The sequence below is a fragment of the Mus caroli genome, chromosome 6, assembly GCF_900094665.2.
Source record: "Mus caroli chromosome 6, CAROLI_EIJ_v1.1, whole genome shotgun sequence".
NCBI lineage: Eukaryota > Metazoa > Chordata > Mammalia > Rodentia > Muridae > Mus > Mus caroli.
Window position 1 is genome coordinate 3193244 of NC_034575.1, and position 5953 is coordinate 3199196.

The window sequence follows — 5953 nt, forward strand, 5'->3', positions numbered from 1 at the left end:
TACTAAAAAAATAATATGTGGTATCATGTTGGATAAGTGTCATTGCTGCTTGATAGATCAGTGGAAAATACATGATAGAAAGATCAATGATATATGAAAATAGGTGGTAGATACATAGACAGATAATATGTAGATGATAGATAGGTAGATAGATAGGTAGATGATAGATAGATAGATAGATAGATAGATAGATAGATAGATAGATAGATTATATACTATGTTAATATGTATGTAGATTTATAGATATGTACAACAATAAAAATGACTAGAAAACAAATTTCAAGAATAGCATTTTATATTGATATGGACAGCCCTTTGTACCCTCTCCTAGGATATTTCACATCTATTCTTATTAAGACTAGGACCACAACACAGCAGTATCCCCACTTGACAAGGCAGGATGCTCTGTGGGTAAGCACTTTGTCCAGGATGGCACCTGAAAGCATGAAATCATAATCCAAATGACTCCCTTTTCCAACTCTTTAGTTGGCACTTTTACTTCCATCTGAGACATATATCTGGCTTAGCACTAGACCCTAAGCAAACTAAGCTACCTCGGAGTATTGTCGTATTATGCTGTGTATCACACTGTGTATCAATCACACTGTGTGTACATCACACTGTGTATCAATTACACTGTGTGTGCATCACACTGTGTGTGTATCACATTGTGTATCAATCACACTGTGTGTATCACACTGTGTGTGTATCACATTGTGTATCAATCACACTGTGTGTATCACACTGTGTGTGTATAACACTGTGTATTAATCACACTTTGTGTGCATCACACTGTGTATCAATCATACTGTGTGTGCATTACACTGTGTGTGCATCACATTGTGTGTATATAACACTGTGTGTGTATCACACTGTGTGTATCAATCACACTATGTGTGTATCACAATGTGTGTATCAATCACACTGTGTGTGTATCAATCACACTGTGTATCAATCACACTGTGTGTGCATCATACTGTGTGTGTATCACACTGCGTGTGCATCACACTGCATGTGTATCAATCACACTATGTGTGTATATCAATCACACTGTGTAGCGTTTTGTGCATCTCGCTGTGTATGACACTGTAGTCAAGCTATTGGGTCAGTCATCCCCATTTCATCATCATCAAACTCCTTGGCATGAAGAACTCTCTTATCTATTTAAAAATTAAAAGGACATTCAACTTGCCTTTCATTGTATTATTATTTTATATGTATGAGTGTTTCGCCTAAATGTATATCTGTGTATATTCTGAGGAGGCCAGAAGAGGGTATTGGAATCCTTTGAACTGGAGTTGTTGTGAGCTGCCATCGTGGGTGCTGGGAATCCACCCCAGGGCCTCTGGAACAGCAGCTAGTACCCCTAGGGACTGAGCAACCTGTCCAGGTCCTTATTTACCTCTTTAAATAGAACAATCTGGGGGCAGAGAAATGGTTCTGTTGACAAGCACACAAGCTTGGCAACCCACGTTCAATCTCAGGAACCCATGTTTAAAAATATAAAACCAGATGTATTGGTGTGCAGCTGGAATCTCAATATTTCTACAGCAATAAAGTTGATAGACAGGAGACTCATATAGGTCTTTAAGGGCCAGCTAGTCAAGGGTAAGTGCTACCAGTTATGTGTGATCAAGGAGTTAACTTTTAAAGGAAATGCAGACAGTCTGGAGTGGACACTGTACAGGTCTGTCTCTTCCAGTCTTCAGTTAGGGAATCTTCTCCTTGACTCCACATCTCTCTCGGGAATGGTAGTCTTACCAAGTGCTTCGAAGGAGTTACACAGTACAGGCCAGAGCTTGGGTTTGGAAAAGAGGCGAAGCAAACCGATGCTGTGGCTTACTATGAGACCTTGGAAGGGGCGTGTTGTGCTGTGGAGTTCTCCTCCACCAACGCTCGCAGCCTACTATTCCCTCGGGAGTCTCGTTCTTTTTATTTTTTCATGAAAGTTTGGCAGGCTGAGTAAGAAATACTAATTGGAAAAAAAGTCCTCTCAGCGCAGGTCTCCTTTCGTATGACCTGTGATGACAGCCCCACGAGGAGATTGTGAGGCTGGGTTCCTTCTTTCATTGAGTCTGTCTTACTGAGGGGAAAAACTGCTTTGTGTGATGGCTTCATGGCAAATATTGGCAAAGGCTTTGCCTGCATACTGAGAGACATTTCTGACCGCAGCTCATGAACCACACTTATTTACTCTGGCACATGCCCACTATTTGTTCATAGGCTTTCTGTCTCTACTAAATGTGTTCCAATTTTGGAGGCTAAATCATTGCCAGTAGTTTCCAAGACATTCCGCTAGGCTAAGCAAATTGCCCTAAGTGGTAGTCAGAAACGACTGACATGGTACTGTAAATACAGACTATTTGCAGAAAATGAACGACAAAGGACATCTTATCTTTCCTGTGCCACTAAGACCCATAGGTTGTATCCTCCAGAGAGGCATGCAAAGTGCTAACAAGAATACAAGGGATTTTATCTGCACTAGTGCTCAGAAACTGCACAGATACTAAAAGTGAGTTATAGTCCAAAACAGTTCTGGGTCCAGGCTATAGCTGTGTTCAGGAGGTGTGTCACTTACCATAGCCTAATTAGTATCACCTCTTGCCTATGATGGCTTTTAAGATGAACATAAGATCTGAGAGTGGTAGAGAAATGGAGAAGAAAATGGAGGTCTTCATGGTCTCCTCACACACTGTTTCTGCATCCATTCACCCCATCCCACTGTGACTCAGCACTGACGATGACAAGGTGATCTGTAAGACAGGGTGAGCTGTACTGAATGATGCTGACTCAAGATCTGGAGTGACTGTGAAACTCTCTTTTTGTACTTAAACTCCTGAATTGCTCTGCTCCATATATCCCCGGAGGCAGACTCAAAGAGAGGTCAGCTGTGTGACAGTGCTTCCCTATCTGTAACTTCCTTGCAATTCTCTTACTAGGCTTGTTCCTAACCAGAAATGAGATTTTAATTACATGTGCTCATGAAAAATAAGTCACTCTGTGCACTACAAGCCTGGAAACCTTAGTATCAGCTCACCAATATGGCATGGTTTTGTTTGGAAAGAGTTCACTCCAAAAACAATTAAGCGATTGGAAATACTGACTTTCTTTGGAGGAAGCTAAGAAGATTCTTGCAAGTTCTTACATATTTTATGGTACCTCTTTTTTTTTAATTAGATATTTTCTTTATTTACATTTCAAATGCTATCCCGAAAGTTCCCTATACCCTCCCCTCTCCCTGCTCCCCTACCCACCCACTCCTAATTCTTGGCCCTGGCATTCCCCTGTACTGGGGCATATAAAGTACCTCTTGAGTCACACTGAAACTAGTGTCTTTCATCCCAAGAGCGAAACAAAATTAAGTTGAAACAAGCTCAATTAAAACTCTCTGTGGTGGGTTAGAATGGAGACCGAAGAGCCTACACATCTCTCCTTGTGTGTATTCTGTTACCATGTCGGCTATTTTAGTGTTGGTGGAGGACGGCATGACGGAAGACTAGGTAGGAACAAGGCTACCACATCAAACTGATAGTGGGTAGAGAAAACATTTGACACCTCCCGCCTTCCCTGCCCCTTGTCTGCTTTTAATTTTGCTAAATCATTCCCGTCTGGAGATTGTATATTTTAAGTTGACTCTCCGAGCAACATAGAGGTACAGTGTCAGGGAGCCTGAAGTCAGACTCAGGAGCAAAGCTACAGAAACTATAAAGCTCTAAATCACAAAAGAAAAAGAAAAAAGCCAGAAGAGGAGCAGGGTACAAGCCAGCTCACGTGGCTTCACCTTTACAACACCTGGAAAGACGGCCTTTAGACACAGTTTTCCTCATCATGGATTTAAAATTTAGCATGCTTTAAATTTTTGGGGGGATGGTGTCCTGGAAAATGAGAATCTACATTGAATTTCACTGGGAAAGAGATTTAACAGCAGAAAGAACTTCAAAGTAGGCCTCTCTGCCCACCAAAATATAAAGCTGATAGAAAAGCAGAAAAAATATTGAACAACCCCCTCAGGCATGTGATGCATACACACTCACACACAGAAAGACCCTGATGGCATAGGCTGCATCAACAGAGGGCCTAAGAGGAAAACAGATTTCTGCCTCAGTGTGTCCTTGACTCTGTGGCTGGGACTGGCCGACAGAAAAAATTTAAAACTCACTTGTTCTAGGCCCTGACTCTTACTGTACATTCTCAATGCATATGTGCCTGTATAATAATAACTAGATACATGATAACAATTTATAACCAAGAACTAATTATGAGGTTCAAGTGGGATCAAAGCCACTATGGTTAAGGACAGACAAGGGACAGGTAACTAATCAAAACTGCTATCTATTGCTTTTATCCAGAGACTTAAAACAGTACACGGGGTGACAGACAGACAGACAGACAGACAGACAGACAGACAGGTAGGTAGATAGATAGATAGATAGATAGATAGATAGATAGGTAGGTAGGTAGGTAGGTAGATAGATAGATAGATAGATAGATAGATAGATAGATAGATAGATAGATAGATAGATAGACATATGCATACATATGTGTATGTATACACACACACACTTTCCTTTCCTGGAGGACTAGTCTTGACCTTAATCTATAATTGCTGTTATCACTGACTGCTTTATCATAACTGTTTTCTCCTGCACAGGTTTGGAGAGGGTTCTGGAAATTTGTCATGACCGCAGCATTTCATATCACTGTAATACCTCTCGGCAGAGTTAACTCTGCGGCTCCCAAGCAAGGCAAGAATAGCCTTTGTGTGGGCTTACACATAGATCTGCACCATGCTATAAGGGAAATTCCTGTTGAATGGCATTTCTTCATGTGTTTTTCAACAGAATGACTCGTTGATTTTTTTTTCACTAATAAAGGAGATATGATTTCTTTTTCAGTGACCTGGTTGGTTTCCTAAAGAAATTTCTGTGACTCAAGTCAACGCCGTTCTTAAAAGTGAAGATTTACCATGACTCTAGTTAGTTTGGAGTACAGATTTTATTAAATGTATTTGTGTTTGGAAGTCAGAGGCTGACACCAGACATTTTACTCAATCACTGGCCACCTTATTTCTCAAGATCTGTCTCTCACTGAACCTTGAACTCACCAATTCAGTGATGCTGACTGGCTAGAAAGTTCCTGGAGTGACTGGATCTTTGTTTGTTTGTTTTATTTTTTGAGACAGGGTTTCTCTGAGTAGCCCTGGCTGTCCTGGAACTTGCTCTCTAGACCAGCCTGGCTTCCAACTCACAGATCCTCCTGCCTCTGCCTCCCAGGTGCTGGGATTAAAGATGTGTACCACAACAGCTTGGCCCACACTCAGCCTTTGACATGAATGTTAAGGATCAGAACTCAGGCCCTCTTGCTTTTTCTGAGAGCACTTGCCAATGTGACATCTTCTCAGGCTGCTGACGTTATCAGTTCATAGTTAAAGGAACATTAGAGGCATTATTTAAGGGGAAAATAGTTATTAAGGAGAGAGCAGAGATTCATAAGGTGTGTGTGTGTGTTTGTACATCCTTAGACTAGTACTAGAAAGTCTATGCCCTGTACACATTCACACATGTAAAGGACAAGTATTTACATATAGGAACCACATAATTAGTAAAACCCACCAACAGTGCCCGTGGTTCTCACTGGGAATATAAGTCACAGGGGAAAGTTTTCTGTTTCAAGTTAAACCAGAACCTTGCCTTGAAATTGCCTCAGTGAACGTGTTCTGTCTATGCTATGATGACATTCAGAAAAATCTTGGATTAACAGAGCAAAGCAAAACAGTATCAAATCAGAACTGGTGTGGGTACCTCAACCAGAAAAGTCCTTGCCTCAAACCATTATGTAATCAGAAACAGCACATCATCACTGCTGTTTCCAAAGAGATGGTGGGGAAGGGATCTGATCTGAAGTACAGGATCACGTGAAAGAAAGAAAGAAAGAAAGAGAGAGAGAGAGAGAG